Raw genomic sequence first — 18,652 nt, 5'->3', positions numbered from 1 at the left:
CGACATGGGAACGTCAACATCAATGACTCACTGTAAAGGAAGTTTCCTTGGGTCATAAAAAATGTAATATTAAAAATGTAATATTGAAGCGAGATACTAGCTTCCAGAGCAATCTTGTCTGTTCTCTGAACCATTAATGACCTGAGGCAAAATTCTGTTCCTGCTAATTAATTGACACATAAATACTAAAGGAAAACATGGGATGGATATAAGTGATTAGATAGGGCTCCATTTGTAGTCTCTCCTGTGATCTCTACTATGGTCATTAAATAAAAGTAACTTGAGTTGGTCCTTGAAGCTTTAGACAGATCCACTCCACTGTGGCATCTGCTATTTTCTAGTCTTCTTATGTGGGCATTTTTAGCATCAGAGAATGCAATTCAATCATTTGTTTACTTAGCTGAACTCTATAGCCCTGTACAAGGACAAGTCTTCTTTGAAAGCCACTGTTAAATTCATAATCCAAACTTTATTAAAAAGACTCAATATGGCAGACAAGGAGGTTAAGATAAATCCTCAAAAAAGTAATGATCAAGGCCTCCTACACTTCACAGAAGCCTTCAAGTGTAGCAACATTTGAAATTGAGAATGTGTCTATAGTTGTAATGTTTTATTAGCTAGCAATGTACTTCTTCACAAACTATAGAAGTGGATAATTAGTTACACCAAGGAAACTAGTGGGAGAAACACCACTAACAAGTTTTCTTAGTTCTTCTAACCTAATCAAAGTTTTACTTTTAGAGCTAATTATCAGAAGTGGGATGTGAATCAAGTATCTTTCTCAGGGTCATTCTCTCCAGTGTTGAGGTTCCCTACCTTAAATGCCATTCTACACATGCACCTCCATATAAGAAATTCCCTTAAAGGAAAAACAAATGCCATCCCTTCTCACTCTAAAGAGTATGCAATTTATCTCACACTGCCTAGCCAAAGTGACTACACAAATAGTAAGTCATTGGCTACCCTATACTTCGCTCTGAAGTCATGCTATTAGAAAACTTAAAATACCTTCAAGTATTGATAGCCTTTTTTTTGTTGTTGTTCAGAGCATTGGGGCTTGGTAATCAATCTGCTCGAAGCCATTAATTTAGAGATTGGAAACAAAATTTGCCCCTGAGTGCCAGTGATCAGCCTGACAGCAAGTTAGCTCACGTAATAAACCTACATCCCTACTACGCGCCAGGCACTCATCCAGAACAAAATAAAGATCTATTTCCTTAGAGGGTTTACACTTTAGCAGGAGAATCACATACATGGGTTATAATCTTTCAGAAGGTGGTAAATGCTCAAAAGATAGCAAAGTCAATTGGGAGGGCAGGGTTGGGAATGGCTTAAACAGATTTCTTAGGAACACTGAAGGAATACTACATTTCTAAAAGCTAAATGCATTGAATATTCATGACAGACCAGGTGTGCTGCCAAGACTTTCTCAATGACCCAATGGGGAAGGTATTATCATCCCTACTTGACAGGAGTGAAAGCTCAAGAACAGTTCACCAGCCAATGAAAGCCACACAGGTCTAAGCTCTTAACTTCTCTGTGTTACAACAACACATGCCAAAGAAAGAATTAAGGTAGTTCTACAGACAAGTGAAATGTGCATGACCCAGAAAATACATTTGGGAAGGAGTAATTGATAGCAATGCCTAAAGGATATTTATGTCAGCTTGGCTAGGGTAAATACCAGAGTAAAAGGTTGAAGGGTGGGTCAAATGGGATTAGAGTGGTTTATAAAACTATATTTTGTCTCAATGGTCCTGGGAAGACTTTGAGGTTTTGAGCAATGGTGTGGAGGTCGGGGAGGTGACAAATCCCAGTACAGAGCCATGGCATCAAAGCGTCAGATGGCTTTGTAGTAGGGTGGTTGCATCAATTTACCACTTTGAGTGATTCAACACTGCTGGTTTCTTTCATTTAAAAACTTGGCTACTCTTTTGGAAACAAAGCCTTTTAATGGAAAGGTTAAGGTCTAAAAATCTCAAATGTCAGAGTCAAGGTTATCCCATCATGCCAAGCTATGATGCTCAGTGACCTTCAAACTTCAAATAAACAGTGTCCTAGAGGTGGCTCTAAAAATAGTTAAAGGCCACTACATCTCATAACCGCCATTCTACGGCCCATTCCATCCTAAAAACGGAATTTCCATTAGATCAGTTTGATAAAAACTTGATATAAGTGAACTGATATTTGAAATATGAGCACCTAAAGGAACATCTTTTGTAAAAGGCAGCTATTGACAAAAATAATCATGGCATTATAGCTCCTTGCTTGAAAAAAATATATATAGCATTTCCCCATTTTACAGATGTTTCCCTACATAACTATTGAAAGACCAGAAAGATCAGAACCAAGAAATGATGACTAAGAAGGATGGAAGCAGGGTCAGAGACAGATGTCTGCTTCTCACACAGTTAGAACAGTGACGTTAAAGTGACATGTGCCTTTATGTACTTTAAAAATCAAATTCCTTAGAGATATGTAACTTGTCAGCAATATTTAAATGGAGGTAAATCTATAGTCTAACTTGGGCTAAAGATAAACACATGAAGATGCTCCAGGTTCAGATACATGAAATTACATTCAAAGGCTAAGAGGGTCTCCACAGCGAACATATCTGAAAGCATACAGAATGCTGCCCACAGTAAGCTTTCTACTACCTTCTTAGACATCATTAATTGGTACTTACCTATCCAGAGTTGTTGAGAAAAGCTGTTGGTATATTAAAAAGTGAACAGTACATTTTGAATTAAATGAAAACTAGGATTTGGAAAACCTCTCTCTTTTTTTAAAACCCTCACCCAAGGAGATGTTTTTATTAATTATAGAGTGAGGAAGGGAGGGCGGAGGGGAGGTAGGAGACAGAGAGATAGATAGATAGATAGATAGATAGATAGATAGATAGATAGATAGATAGAGACAGACATCAAGCAAATCCCCAACCTTGGAGCCCTTACCAGAAATCGAACCCACAACCTGTTGATGTATGGGACAACTCCCCAACCAACTGAGCCACCCAGCCAGGGCTGGAAAAAGTCTTTTATGCTAGGATTTTGAAAGTTGATCAGGGCATGGTCTACTGCTGGTTTCTAGACTGGTGTTCTTGGAACCACTGGCGTCCGTGCAGACAGTAATGAGCTGTCAACCTAATTTAAGCGTTTTAAAAAGCCTAATGGACATCACATCTTTATCTACAATACAGCTGCACATGCAAAAATTTAAAAAACACACTTCTTTCACTTGGGCAGAGATTGTGTTAAGTCAAAATGATAGCCTTAATTATCCAGTGTTGAGCCAAAGATTTCATCTATTTTCTCAGTTTTTATTAGCGCTTTAGTAAACAGTTTAGCGAATATTCTTAAATAGGAAAAACAGAAGGAGAATAAGGAGTTGTCCTTGGATGAAATATCAGGTTGAAAACTAGTCACCACTATTATTACTAGCCAAGTGATTATACCATCGGGACAGATGGACGTATGCGCTCTGATGGATACTCCACTGGTAGAAGTTAAACCAAGGACTTGAAAAGACCACACCATCTGGAGAATTTCAGTAACAGCTCGTCTGCTTTTCTCAGGCCCTGAGCAGATATAAACTAGAGGAACATATGGATATTACTCATTATAAATAACCTTAAAGGTTTTTTTTTTAAAAGGATTCCTAACTGTTTTACTTATACAACAGATGATAAGGCAAGCTCATGTTTCCCATTCTGCTTACTCTATAATAAAAATGTACAAGGAAGGTTACAAATGAGTAGCATGAGTCATACATTCACCTGGCTACCTGGTTATTGTTTATTGAACACCTACTGTGTGCCAACCACTGTATTATGCTGGATATACAGTGACAAAATGGACATGGTCTTTGCTCTCAGGGGCTCATAGTACAGGCAGGGGAGAGGGAACAAGCAAGTAATAGTTACAACTAAGTGCTTTAGAGAAAATGGTTCTGATCAGGGTAGAACACTTCATTGCCATTAATAATGATTCATAAGAGCAAGATTAGTGCTTCATACTTCAAGGAATTTTATATAAATTACTTTCTTAATATCAACCACAGAAAGATGCAAATTTTGTCCTAAGGGCTTAATTAGCCTCCTCAACAGACAGTTTTAAAATTATGACATTTACTTGAAGCATTCCTTACAAGGGGGATATGCACATTTACTGTTTGGGAGTCCCCTATAACCATAATGTAATCTGGAGGAGTGTCTGTGGGCCGGAGCCAGTGGGAGGGAGGAATCTTATGGTACATCAGGTCATGAAAGATACCCGTGATGCTCCCTGCAAAGTTACCTTAAAATCCGAAGTTTTGAATTAACACTGTTTTCATAAACATCAGAAGAAACACCATGTTCATTTGGCATTCAATTTTCACACTGCAGGAGGGCAAGCAATTCAGAGATGACGCAAACCTTTATATTCTAGAACCAAATGTGTTCTTAGGCATTTTGATTTGTTGATATACTTATTTATGCATTCATTGGTTGATTCTTATATGTGCCCTGACTGGGGATTGAACCCAGAACCTTGGTGTATCGGGACACCACTCTAACCAACTGAGCTCCCCAGTCAGGGCTCCTTGGGCAGTTTGAATTGCCAGATTTTCTAAGAGTACAATCGTGTCACTTTCAGATCAAGCCAAACTCCTGAATCATAGATTGAAATGAAGCAATATTATGAAAGTGTACTGGCCACCCTCTCCCATGGCCTGTTGTGGCTTTGGTTATCTAAGGAGCACTAGCTAGTTGCAAAAGATTTAGCAAGGTAATGTCAGGTAACTCTTGGTTAATGTGACCTTTCAAGAGAGAGAGGACTTTATTATCACCCTCATCAGTAAGCCCTCAACCAGTGTTGGCTGTGGGAGGTATAAAGAGTCCAAAACAAGATATGGTTGCATCCAATGTTTCTATTACAAAGTTCTTGTATAGAAAACAGAACATTTGTGTCTCCATATACTACCCGAAAAATGAACTACAGAAGTTATTTTGCATATGGATATACCTACAAGATCCACAGCAGTACTGTCTATAGCCTAGCTGGAAGCTAAGGTTCTATCTTAGATTGTTCACGCCTACTGAAACTGGCAAAAATTTGACCCTCTATTCTCCATAATTACCCTTTGTTTTCATACCTTCCCTTTCTCCTCATCATTTTTTCCTCCATTCTAGCATTCCTCCCTGACCTGCCTCATTGCCACCCCAAGTTCCTGCTTCCAAACAAGCGATACTATCTTGTCCCTCACAATTAGCCAACTCATATTACAGTGTTATTTTGATATTTCCTAGACACATGCATAAGTACATTTGAATATATTTAGAACACTTGAGGTAAAGAAAATATTTGTGGGGGGGAAAAATCTTTGTGGGATAAAGTCTTCCTTCTTCTCAAATGGTTCAATGAGAATGAAGTGGTAAGAAACACTAGCTGCACCTCAACTACATTGATGGCTGAATTATTGCAGTGATGTCCTATCAGACGTCCTGGCCTTCCTGACTCTCATTAACCAGGCACCATGTTCAATTCCAAGACTCACTGTCAACCAGAGATTCAAAGCCCTTCTTAATTAGAATGCACAGTATAACAGTATATATATCTACTTGTTCCCTGGGGAAGCTAATTTCTTCCTCATAGGAGACACACACACACACACACACACACACACACACACACACACACACACACCATGCTCTCTCATGTTGCCTTCCTATCCTGTAATAACTGTAATACTTACTGCCTTCACCTATTTGAATTCCTACCTGTCATTCAAAGTCCACTCAAGGTGTGCTGTTTTAGGGAAGTCTTCTCTGACTCTCACCAGCCCTACCATTTTCCTATAGTTACCATGATCTAGTGTTGCCCTCTGATTCATGTCCAAGTCTTTTCCCCACTCAGTGAAGTTTTGAGGTCAGGGAATCATTTGTCCTACTTTTCCAAGCCCCACACAGTCTGTTAAAGAGCAGTGCACTTATAACAATAGGGGTAAAAACATATTTTCCACTTGATCCTTAATATTCAGTTAGGCAAAACTCTTCTCTACTTTGCTGACTTCTCATGAAATACAGGTTTTTCTTCAACTGTTAAGGATTCTCCACTCAAACTCATCCTGCCAATACAGCCAGGTGAACTGATCCGAGTCAGCATTTTGTCTTCCTGATTTAACAAGGAGAGCTACTGCTTAACAAATAAAAATCTAAGTTCTCGCCCGACATCCAAGGCTCAGTGCAATCCATGTCTCCTTCCTAAATGATACCACCTCTTATCTCTCTGTCACTCCTGGCCAAACTGGCTGTGAACACAGTCATTTGTAGCTCAGAGCCCAAGCTTCTAACCTCTAACCTATGTCACCTCCTCAAAGCCAGACTTCCAATTCTTCAGACACATATTTGCTTATGTGCTTCTCCGTAGAATGCATGACCTCCACTATTCCTTTAAAGGCCAAGTCCATTATCACACTGATATTTGCTTTTTCCTCTGGACCCTACTCTGTATCACTTATTTATAATACAACCATATGCTAGTTGAGTAGTTGTCATTTTCTCAAAATTTTTCATAGGCAGCAATTGTTGACCTCTATGTGTCCACCAGCAGGTGTTAGGTAAATGTTTTCATCCAACTGTCAATAACAACCCCTTTTAGTCATTGAGAACCTTAGGCCAACTGCATAAATCAGAAATCCCAAAGAACGAGTTATCAGGCAATTGAGCAAGCATCTATGCATCAAGATGTCCTTCAGAAGACAGCTTGTACACTGAATAAAATACCATTTCAATCAAGCACATGTATGTTTCTGAAAAGACTCAGCTATAGTTGCCCCTTGGTTCAGGCAGAAATCAATATTAAATCTTATAATCAACCATCTAAGGATGGAAGAGCCTGTTTTATCAGTTACAAATTTGTTTTCCACTTCAGAAATGGGGTTGCATTTAAGATGTTAATTTTAGAGGCAAAGGTTAAAAACAAAACCCCAAACAAAAAATAATACCCCCTCTCCCCCAATACAGAGCTGAGACTTTTTTTCAAAGGACAGATATTTGAGCACTTACTATGTGTACCATTCTGACTTCTGGTCCTCTAATCTAGAGGTCAATTATACGTTTCCTGTCTCAACTAACATTGTGTCTCAAAGCCAAGCTGGTTCAGCATTCTTCATATGAGTACTCCAGACCTCAGAAATAGATTCAAACATATTTGGCTTATTTCTGCTGCACTAAATGGTAGCAAAAAGCATTTAGCATCAGTACTACACATTACAGAAGATTATAACAGGTCTTGGTCCCCTAATAGGACACTTAAAATATGAAAAATAAACGAGGCCACGTGGGTGAAATGCTTAGAACAATGGGGGGCAGCTACATCCAATATGGACACATTTAGTGAAGTTACTCTTCACTTTCCAGTTATTTGGGTGTGGTTTAACTCTAGACCTCAGGAGGACTCAACTGCCCTGCCCACATGAGATTCAAGTGGTACCTTTAGAGCTAACACTTGGGTGCCTGTGCTGATTTATAAACCATTGCCACATTTTCCTGCTTGACCCTTACATTTAATAGTTTCAAGATATGTAGGAGAGACGGTCTTCTAATTTTCAGCTTGAATGTGGTCACGTCTAGATTTTAACCTGCCTAAAGCTCACAAACAACAAGAACAAGACCATGTGTTGACATCAGCTTAGCTATTATATACAGACTTGTAGTTCTAGAGCAGGTACATTTCTGAAGCAGCAGCACATTATACTAATGGAAAAAATAAAACTCAGATGTTATATCTCTTCTCTTAAATGGCTAAACTGGGCTGTGAACACAATAACTTGTAGTTCAGAACCCAAGCTTTGAACCCCTAACCTATGAAGCCTTCTCAAAGCCAGACTTCCAATTCTCTACTTCTACATCATGTCCTTGTACTTTTCAGTCTAAGAGTATGATCTCTGCTAAGCATCAGTCTCTGATTAACATCAGTCATTCCTAGGACTATTTTGCAAGGTGAGTGAGGCAACTAAGGGTCAGAGACCTTGAGAAGCTTGCCCAAGGAGTGGCAGGCCTATGTTTTACATTCTTTGCTTCACAGGATGTAGACTCTCTTTTCAATCTCTACTCACAGGAAGTTCCTTCATTGCCAACCTAGTACATACTTTACATAATAGGGACTTAATAAATATCCAGGTAAACACCAAGATTCAAATCATACACATTCATGCTTAAATTCCAGCTCTACCACTTAAAGATACTACCTTGGGCAAGCTGATATCTACTAATCTTACTACAGTTAAAAATTGGAGATATCTTTTCTATCTTAAGTTATTTAAAGTGAAAGTCAAATGGGAGAATGGAACATTGCTTCATAAACCAAAAACTCTATAAAAACTAAGTACAGTATATTCATTTACCATTATGGAGAGGCCTTCATCTGCATTCTGAGCATGGCATGAAAACAAAATAAAAAATTTTATAGGTTAGAGAAAACCATCTGGTTCAAGGGTAATGGTCTAGTTTACTAGAATCTTTTTTTAAAGAAGTAACTGGGGAAGTCTCCTAATAAATGGAGATTAATTATACTCTTTAAAAACCCCAGGGAAGGGGAAAAGATTTGAAAAGGAGGTGATAATATAAAACTAAGGAGTACATCAATTTCCCTAGGATCAAGAAAGCAATAGTTGAGATAGCAGGAAAAACTCTCAAGGTCTGTGCTTTTGCATCTTTCTGCTCCCAAGATTCAGTTAAACCAAGCTCTATTTAAATGTTTTGCTTTATTATGTCCATGACTGTAGGAATTCAGATACTTCATTATACTTTCCATTAAACAACGGAATTATAAAGCAACTGAATTATGAAAGTTACTCTATCATCATGTGTTGCTCTTGTTGAAATACAGCTGGATGGACCCTAGTGCTGGAGTTTGGTTCAGTGGTTCTGGGATGGGAACCAAGAAATTGCATTTTTAACAAGTTCCCAAGTGATGCTGATGTAGCTGGTCTGGGGACCACACTCTGAGAGCCACTGCCTTCCCTGAGTTCTCTGGAGCTGTGAAATACACACCATGCCTGCCAAGTGTCCAAAGTGGAAGACTGAATTAATTTGATTGTTAAATGAGAACTTACGGCAGCAGTTCATCTGTCACATAAAGATCTAAGTCTATTTCATTGTAATACTTTACATCACATTGCTAGGGAGAAAGAGGATAGGTTTTTAGCCAGAGAAAACCTCACCCAAACTTCTTCCAAGTTGTACAGGGTTTCAAACCTAGATTTTCCAGGACTCTTACATATACTCCCTGCTCCCTTTACTCTGTGGTTACTTAAAAACATCTACGGAACAACCCTCATGCATTCTGCCTCCTGGCAACTTCCCTGCAGCTGAACACAATGGCCTTCCCCATTCACTGAGAATTCTTACCAGTGTATGGCAGTTAAAGGCTACTTGCCCTGAGTTATACGTTATGGGAGAGAAAAATTGCCAGATTGCTTCTATATTGAGGCAATAGCTTTTATGTTCCTTAAGTTTCATAAGTCTTAATGCTTTGCTATCTTGATGATGTAACAAACCGTTAAGAGTTAGTCAATTAAGTAGTAGAGTTTAAATAAGTTTAAAAGATGAGGAAAGGGATGAGGTGGGCAGAGAGAAGATTATACCTCACTTAATAAAAAAAATAATAATAACTTCCATTTTTAGACCAGGAAGTTGTTCAGATTTTGTTCAGATTTTGCTTACCCGAGGCAGTGGTCGGCAAACTCATTAGTCAACAGAGCCAAATATCAACAGTACAACGATTGAAATTTCTTTTGAGAGCCAATTTTTTAAACTTAAACTTCTTCTAACACCACTTCTTCAAAATATTCTCGCCCAGGCCGTGGTATTTTTGTGGAAGAGCCACACTCAAGGGGCCAAAGAGCCGCATGTGGCTCGCGAGCCACAGTTTGCCGACCACGGCCCTAGAGTGTCAGGCTTCCTTCCAAGGTATGAGAAGGATTTGGGAAAGGGAATAACCATGGCAACCTGCCCAGCTATGTGGGCAATGATAGTATAGGGCCGCCTGCCTCGGAAGATATTTTATTTCTAGCCTAGTCACTCAGTTTAGCACGGATGGTCCCTCCCTTCCCACTTCCTTTTGCTATAATGCTGACTTCAGGGGGAAGGGCTGCCCCCTCTCACAGGGAGCCTGAGTGGGGTGAGACCAGAGGAGGTCAGCTTGACCAAACCCCACTGCAGGTTTCCAGGTAGAGAACAGAGAGTAACTCCCTGTCTATTCTAGCGTGAGCACAGCAAACATGCTGGCTTTGTTAACAGTAAGTGCTTGAATGATTCACATCATGCAGGTAGACAAGCGGTGTCCAATTATGACAAAGATTCTCCATTCTGTCTTCAGTTCTCACAAAGATAACACAAGTCAGTTGTTCAAGGGGCAAAAACAGAAGAAAACATACATTCCTAAGTCAGATAGAATAAGATATTTTAAGCATGTTAGATAAAGTCTGCCCAACAAACCTAGGGGTAGGTACGATTATTTCCTCCAGATAAGAAAGCTGAAGTACAGAGAGGTGGTGCAATTTACCCAAGGGCAGGTAAGCAGCAGTGGTGTGACTGGGATTTGAACCAAGACCTTGGGAGGCAATGGGATTCCAGAACCCACACTCCCAACGGCTCCCCGATCGAGCTAGGCGGGAGGCAGAAACTGGCCTGGGCTAGCCTTTTGTGCACACTCAGCACCGTATGTTTCCCTCATCAGAATTAGCATGTTTTTTGAAGAGGAGGAGACTTGATGCCCTGCCTCCCTTCTGATTCACACAATCAATCGAGTCAGGAACTGTTCCCATGAGTTACGTTTCCCTGATGCCATTTCATCTGAATGGGATTTGGGCCTATTCTGACCAAGTCAGTGGCTTCAACATCAGAACTGCACAGCAGCACCAGGGAGAACTTTAAATGACCACATCCTGCCCCTCAGGTGTTTCGTGTCGCCAGTCTAGTTCTCATTCTGGTTCTGTTTGGGGGGTAGAAACCTGATGTGTTAGGGCAGTTACTGAAACCTCCCCAGCCAGTCCGCTTTCAGACCTTTTTCCTGGGGGAGGAATGTTCTGAGGGCCACGAGGGCAACTAACACCCCAAGAGGTAAGCCTGCAGCAGCCTTCTCAAGTAGTTCAGCATCTTAGCTTTGTCTTTAAGAAAAGTGTTAATTATTTTTTAAAATATATTCTTATTGGTTTCAGAGAGGAGGGGAGAGGGAGAGATAGAAACATCAATGATGAGAGAGAATCACTGATTGGCTGCCTCCCGCATGGCCCCTACTTGGAACTGAGCCCACAACCCGGCATGTGCCCTTAACCGGAATCGAACCTGGGACCCTTCAGTCTGCAGGCTGATGCTCTATCCACTGAGCCAAACCAGGTAGGGCAAGAGCATTAATTAAATCCTCAAGTCAGGAGACACTGAGGAAGAGAAACTCATGAAGCCTTCAAAACTATTCCAGATGAAAAATATTGGTGGTAGCGGGCTTAGGCTTAGAGCACCTGAGGGTAGAATTAGAAATGAGCAGCTGTACCATGCTTGCTGGGCCTCCAAGAGCCCATGACTCCACAAAGCCTCCTGCCGGCCAGGAGCCACTCGGCAAGGCATTTGCTTATCCTGCTCTCTTCCTCTTCAAGTAACTGAGGCCCGGCCAAGCAGGCCAATACATCTCACCCCCAACCAGCTGACCAGCAGCTTCCAGAAGACCCTGTCCCACGTTCAGTCCAACAAGTGTCTTGAAAAGCAATTCCCTTCAACCCAAACGAAGTGACTGAAACCCAGTCAACCTTTCGAGCAAGGCAACGGATGAGCTTAATGCATAAGAATTTGGACTTTGAGTTGAATCTACAACTATAAAAAGTCTTGAGTGGAAATGCAGACTCTGGATTGTCTTCAACTAAGTAGGCAAGGCTTTTAGCAAGTGCTGCGGCTGCCTTCGCGCCTTCTGGCCTCAGGTGAAGATCAACTGTGTCTAAGATCACGAGAACGGCCACGCCGCGTGCGTCACGGTTCCAAGTCGGAAGACGTTCTCTGCCATCTGCTTGTTCTGGCCATTCATTAAAATGTGGGAGGGGCTAGCTCAAGAAGAACTGGTTTCTGGGGAAGTCATCGAAGAAGGGGTAGGGATGGCAGAGGGAAGGAAAGGGAGAAGTTAAGTTATTCAACTACAACAGGAAAATAACCCAATCTGCTTTAGGAGAAAACGGATGAAGAGTTTAGAAGAAGACCTCTGTCCCAGAACCACACATTGGGAAACACCACTCGGTCTCCTTTGTGGTTTCTAGACCGTCCACAGTGCACGCTGTGTTGTGTTGTGCGGATTGTTGACTGCCACGCTCCCAGCACTTCACCCAAAAGGTCCTTCCCCGAAGATTAAGGAGACCTCAATGCCAAATACTCCTGAGTTCTCAAGACAATAAACTTTCCTACAGTGTCATTGGGGCTAATCTGCCTTGAGGGAGGGGGAGACGGAACCTGGGGTGGGTGGGCACCAGGCCCAGAGAAGAGCCCCTAATCAAGGTCTGGCCGCTGGGGTAAGGGACGGCGCATGGAGCTGTCACTGAGCAAGGAGACAAGCCCCTTGGTGGCTGCAAGGCTCTCCCATCCCAGGTAGATCCTCCCTCCCCAACCGGGAGTAGATGCTCCTGTGTGGGGAGCCAAGTTCTAGCCTGTCAGGGAGGTCAATTATAAATCCCATCAAAGCCATTCCAAGAGCCTTATCAGATGTCTTGAAGGCATTTGTGTAACTTTCTTTCCTCAGCCATTCCTTCTGTTTGTGTTAACTTCTGTCTTCTTACTTCTCCCCCACTCCCCTGCTTGGCCTGATTAGGGCCAGAAATTTTTTCATTAAGTCACTTTATAGTGCAATAACAACATTTACTATTCATGAAGTCGCCCCTCCATAATTTTTAAGTCTTTCCATGTGTCTGGAAGCTGATTTCTGCTCCGCTCATTTTACAGAGCGCCTCTCTTCCTTCCAAACACAAACTAAAGAGAAAGAGGAAAAGGTGGGGAGGGGGGGGGGTGGCTGGGGTGGAGATACCATCCAGATTCTTTAAGTGTTTTTAATCCAGTTAAATTCCCCTTTGGACTCCCAACAGCTCCCTGCTGACACCGACTGACCGGGGACCTGAATTCCAGGCTCAGAATTAAGTCAAGAAGAAAGGATGGCAGACACAAATAACAGAGTCAGCTCTATGCTAGGAAACCGCTATGCTGACTGGGGCTCCAAGACTTTAACCCATTCATCTCTCCCCCCCACCCCCCGCCGCCCCCCTTTTCTAGAATTCTTACTTCATCTTTCCAGCCGGCGTGCAGCAAGCAGGCAAACACCCTTTCCCCGCTCTGGGCTTTGTGGCTTTAAAACAAGTCTGTTCAGTTTCTTGGGCAGATAACTGGCTTCGTGCGGGTGTAAGACAAAGTTCACATTTCAATGCCGCAAGTTGTCAGTCGCCAGGTAAAGGCTTCCCTGGGCACAGACCCGGCCCCAGCCTTTGTCACAGGGCAGAACCCCGCAGCCTCGGAGGCGGTCAGCGGCCACCCAGCGTCCCAGCCCCGCACAAGCACAGACACACACACAAAAGGCCGGCGCCGGGGAGATGTCACCCGCCGCGGCCCGAAGGTGGACGCATTCCGCGGAGGCAGGCATTCCTGGGATGTCAGGCCGCGCAGCCGCCGCTCCCCCCAGCGCCCCCGGCTCAGCCCCGGGGTGCCCCGCCGCCCCACGTCGGCACCCCACGGCGGACGGGCAGAGGGAGGGAAGGAGGTCGCCAACATGGAGCCCCGGGGAAGGAGGGGGGAGAGCTACTCACAGGCTGGCTAGCGCGTCTGCGGAGCGAGCATGACCGGCCCGCGCGAGCCTCCCGGCAGCCGCGCCGCGCACCGGCGGCCGCGCTTAAATAGCCGCGGAGCCTCCCGCCGCTCCCGGCGCGAGATGGTTGTAATCAGATGCTGGCAGCCCGGGCTCCCGAGGAATGCGCCGGGATGTTTTTGCTGCCTGGGCTCGGCAACTCCCCCTCAACGTGTCTGCTGAGTCTTCCAAACTTAACTGTTTATTAACTCGAGCGGCAGCCGCGCCGACGGGCCCGGCGCGCCGGGCTCGGGGCCGCCAGCGGGGGGCGATCGCGGGGAGCCGAGCGCGGCCGCGGGGCCGAGCGGGGCGCCGTCCCGGCCGCCACTCGCGGGGCGGGGGCGGGGGCGGCGAGGGCTGGGCTGGCTGGGCTGGGGCCCGCGACCCGGGAGGGTGCACATGAGGACAGTGCAGGGCAAGCCCGCAGGGAAGGGGTGGGCCCCGACCTCCATCCCACCGATTCCTCCCCGGAGCGCCGCTGGGAGCGGGGTAGGAGCAGGGGGTGATGTGGCACGCGGCGTCCTGGAACCCGTCGGGGCTCTGTGGACAAAGGGCTGCCCGGACGCCTGACTTTCCTGGCCAGAGGCAGGTCCCCGCTCAGACCTGCTGCTTCTCCCGCTGGACGTGCGCTCGCCTCCTTGAGAGGAATGGGGGGGTCTCTGCCAGGGCGGATGGGGGTGCCCTGACCTGGTGGGAAATCCCTGGGTGTGTTAGTATATGTAAACCTCACTGCATTTGTGCATGGAATAGGACCCTGTATATACACATATAAAAACAGCCCTCCTTGATGAAATCGATAGAAACAGAAGTGTTGCTGTCTATCTAACCTGTCTAAACAAGCTGTCTATCTGATATACCCTGACTGTATGCGTGCACATCCATGTGTGGATGTATAACATGCCTTCATCTGTACTAATTTCCATAACGTTTCCCACACGCTAGGAAAAACGGGAGGCGGGAGAAACAAAACGTTAGAAACCACTGGCGTGCCCAGCAGGAGAAGGAACTCCAGGGCTCATCTTGGTGAACCTGGACCAGCTGGGACTTCGTTTCCCCACGTGTTAACATCGCGGACACTTGCAAAACCTCCCCCGGAAGCTCTGGTGCTTTTTCAGAATTGTGAACTTATTCTCCTGAAAATCGTGTCTCTGCCCCTGCCCCCGTTTTCAAGGTCGGAGGGAGCGTGCACTCAATACTGTGCAAAGGCCGCATTGTGAGCTGGGCGGGAAGGGGTTAGTGATTTGAAGGAGTGAGCAAGGACCAGCGCATTTGCATTTTTGCCTCTGGAAACTGGGGGTTCAAATCGGGCTCCTGGGACACCAAGGATGTAGTTTGTGGTCCAAGCCTGGCCCCGGCGGCGAAGCCACTGTGTAATTTGGGGGCAGCTCGCTGTGAGTGGCAGCCCCTGCGCTCAAGTAGGTCAGACGCGGATCAGCCAGGGTGCCCGGGGCACAGGGCAGCCCAGCGGGTGACAGGAGAACAGGGCCCCTCCAGGATTCTGCTGTCTGCCTCCAGTCTGTCCCCTCACACCTAGGGCGCCGGGCTGGGGAGGCTTTTACTGACAGTTCCCAACATTCCTCTGAGGTCATTGGCTATTATTAAAAAGAAAGAAAGAAAGAAAGAAAGAAAGTCTGTGTGAATGGCAAGAGGTAGACACACTTTAGTCTTGGGATGGTATTTGTAACATGGATGCATAGAACTTCCATCCTAGGACGTCCTAGGACATAGCACTTCAGTTTCCAGAGCGATGCCTTCCCCTCTTAGGCTGAGTAGCTGAAGAGATGACCGCCGATTTCAGGCAAATCAAGGCTTTTGACCATTAAAAACAAAAAACAAAACCGGGGCTCTGTGAACCCTCAATCTGTCCTGCTTTCTCAGCTCTGAAGTGACTACCTCAACCTATTTTTTTTTTTTTTTTGAATCATCAAACTCTTACCGAGAAATGTTAACTTATGTTTGCTCTACCCCACCAAGCGGAAAGGATTTGTCTGAGAAGCCGGCGGCCGAAAATGATTTCATCTGCAAGGAGCTGTAGTTGGAAGAAAAGGCTCGGATGGAAACAGCTCACTATGAGCAGCGGCTCTCACATCCAGCTTCAAATGGGCAACACTGTCGTTTCTCGCAGAAACCTGAAGAGCTGACAGCGGAGAACTCCATTTGAAGTGTATTTTTATTCCCTAAGGCGCTGGTATTGCTTCTGGAAGTACTTCAGTGTCCTGCTCATATGAGGGGGGGGGGGAAAAAGAAAAAAAAGAAAAAGGAAAGAAAATCAATTTAACCCTGCTTATCCCTGGTGGGAGGAACACAGTTTTCTGTTCCATCCAAGCTGCTTGCCTTTCCGTAGGTCTCACATGAACATCCTTGCAGCTGGAGAATCACAGCCAAACCCACCCAGACGTTAACCCTGACTGCACCGTGCTCTTGTCTTAGCGCCCTGAAGGGAAGGTTTGGGAAGTCAAGGCGAGGCAAGTTCAAGGCGATGCTTAAAACCCTGGTCCTTTGCATGCCTGCCCCGGTGCACAGAACCTGCCTGTGAGGGAGAAGGAAAAAATAAAATAAAACTGATGACTGCATTCCCAGCAGGAAAGGGGTAGTTAATCCCGTGATGGCTTGCTGAAGAATGCATGGTTTATTATTAAAGTAATCTCTTAAGATTTTCCTGGAATGTGCTTCCACAGCAACTCTGCCTGTGTGAGCTATCCTGTGTGTGTGTCTTTTCTTCCCTAATGAAGCTGGTTTTCTCCCCTGAGGCCCCCAGACCTAATGCTTTCTCTCCCCCTTTTCCAGGCCTTCTTCTACCCCCTCTCCTCCGGCTCCAGTCTCCCTTTGCCACCCATGTTTGAATCCTGGCATTTTCCATGGGCTAAATGGCACTTTGGACTTGGCCACAGGGCACATGTGCCCCTCATTGCCCCTCGCTGGGCGCTTTCAGATGTTCAAATCGAACAGGGACCGGTTGAAGCCTGTGGATCTAGCAAGGTCACATCCCCCACGCCTTCTCAGTGTCATAAAAAAAAATGAAGAGAATAACCATTGTTCTCAGAAAATGTTCTTTGACCTTGACGGTCCTGCATATTTATAGCTGCAGAGAAACTGGCCCTACCAGATTCGGCTGTTGGCAAGGCAGGGCAAGTATGGAGGCCTTTTCCTACCTATCTCTCCATCTGTCTATCTCTCTTTCTAAAAATCTAAAAAGACATTTGGAGGGCAGCCTCCTCGAAGGCAGCCTGCTTTTGTTTGTTGTGGTTACACCTGTACTGCGCCCAGAACTCAACACGTGCTATTCGCTTGGGCTATGAAATATCAGTAAAACTCAAATGGTATTCAAAACATTGGAATGTTGTAAAGTGAAGAATATTGAAAAATTCAATATGCTACATTTATACAACCAAATACATTTTTTTGTTACCAACATACATTTCTATAACGAGAAGTCTAACGTTAAAAAAGAATACTCAGATGAATTACTGATTAAAATATTATCTTATTTGGAAAGCAAGTTGAAAACCTTTTTAAAAACAAAAATACATATACTATAATCTGAAAAATATTAGTTATTATTTGAGCAAACACATGTAGTTCTCTATCTTATGTATAAAAATCTATCCCCTAGAAATAAACATATACATAAAATACCAAGATTGCTGCATTGTGATGAGCCTCAGAGACCTGGGAAGCAATGATGTTTGCCAATAGCAGAATGATTGAAGAGTTATGATTTGTCTGTACTGTGAAATCATATGCAATAATTTAAAAGAATAAATTGGAGTTCAACCTTGTAATGTGGAAGACTTTTTATTAGATATTGTTGAGTGAGAAAAGCAAGATACAGAAAAAATGTAAACTATGCTTCCATTTTAGTGATACGGAAAGCAACGCCTCTCCATGTAGGTTTGAGTACTTGTGTGTGTGTGTGTGTGTGTGTGTGTGTGTGTGTGTGTGTATTCATGATTATAAGGAGACTGGGTTGCAATACAGATTACTGGGGCCCGATGAAGATCAGAGCAGACAAGAAGATAAAGGGGGTGAGCGCTGTGCAAAAAGGGAAAAGAGATTAAAATAGCCTGTATGCATGTGTAGATCACATTTAGACATTGAAGTGGAATGACATATGCACAGGTTTGCACAATTTTTTAAATGCACCAAAGGATCTTAAGCTAAAGAAAGAGTTGTCAAAGAAATCCCATATAACAGCTTTCATTGACATGCTTTCCACTAGGTCTTTCAAAAGTGGGTATTCATCAGTGTTCTCAAGTTCTAACTTGGTCTCTAGAGCAATAGTCCTTAAACTTTAATGTCCGCGATAGACTTCCTGGGAACTTGCTACAAGGGCAAATTCCTGGGCCCAGCCCCAGAGACCTGGACTGGAAGGTATGAAGGTAGGTGGGTGGTGGTGGTGGAGGCGGGGGGAGGGGGGGTTTGAAGTGCCCTGGATCAGTGCTTTTCACTAACACTTCCAGCGGAGTCCGTTGCTACCGTCTTGGGGACCACGCTCTGAGAGACAGCGTGTTTGCCCTGCAGTCCAGAGGACACTCATGTTCTCTGAGCAGCGATGAGAACTGTGAGGCAGGAGAACCACAAGGTTAGAGGCAGGAGGCAGGTGCCATCGCCCTTAGACACTGGCCTTTCCCTCTCCCTTTGGCTCCAACAGCCTCAGTGTCCTGGCTCTGGTGGTGGCACCGGTAAGAGCAACATCAGATGTGTTTTTCCGTATTTTTGAGCAGATGGAGGCAATTGTCAACCCCAACCTATACCCAACTTAAGGTTACCCAGAAACAGAGAAGATTATAGGACTCGCAACT

The 18,652-nt window shown here is 44.3% G+C and overlaps 1 protein-coding gene across 4 annotated transcripts in view; it reads right to left on the bottom strand.

Annotated features, from left to right (window-relative positions):
• Window positions 1-14,094, bottom strand: part of DAB2 (DAB adaptor protein 2) — a 47,458-nt gene extending 33,364 nt beyond the window's left edge. Inside the window, exon 1 of one of the 4 annotated variants that reach the window (XM_079792907.1) lies at window positions 13,813-14,094. The gene's annotated coding sequence lies outside the window, so the exon portion shown is untranslated. Of the gene's footprint in view, window positions 1-13,294; window positions 13,570-13,812 lie in introns of those variants that run through there. The other 3 variants (XM_079792905.1, XM_079792908.1, XM_079792906.1) reach the window with 3 other exon arrangements.
• Between the last annotated feature and the right edge of the window lie 4,558 nt (window positions 14,095-18,652).

The sequence above is a fragment of the Cnephaeus nilssonii genome, assembly GCF_951640355.1.
Source record: "Cnephaeus nilssonii genome assembly, chromosome: 2".
Lineage (NCBI taxonomy): Eukaryota > Metazoa > Chordata > Mammalia > Chiroptera > Vespertilionidae > Cnephaeus > Cnephaeus nilssonii.
This window is presented reverse-complemented; position numbering and strand designations above follow the sequence as displayed.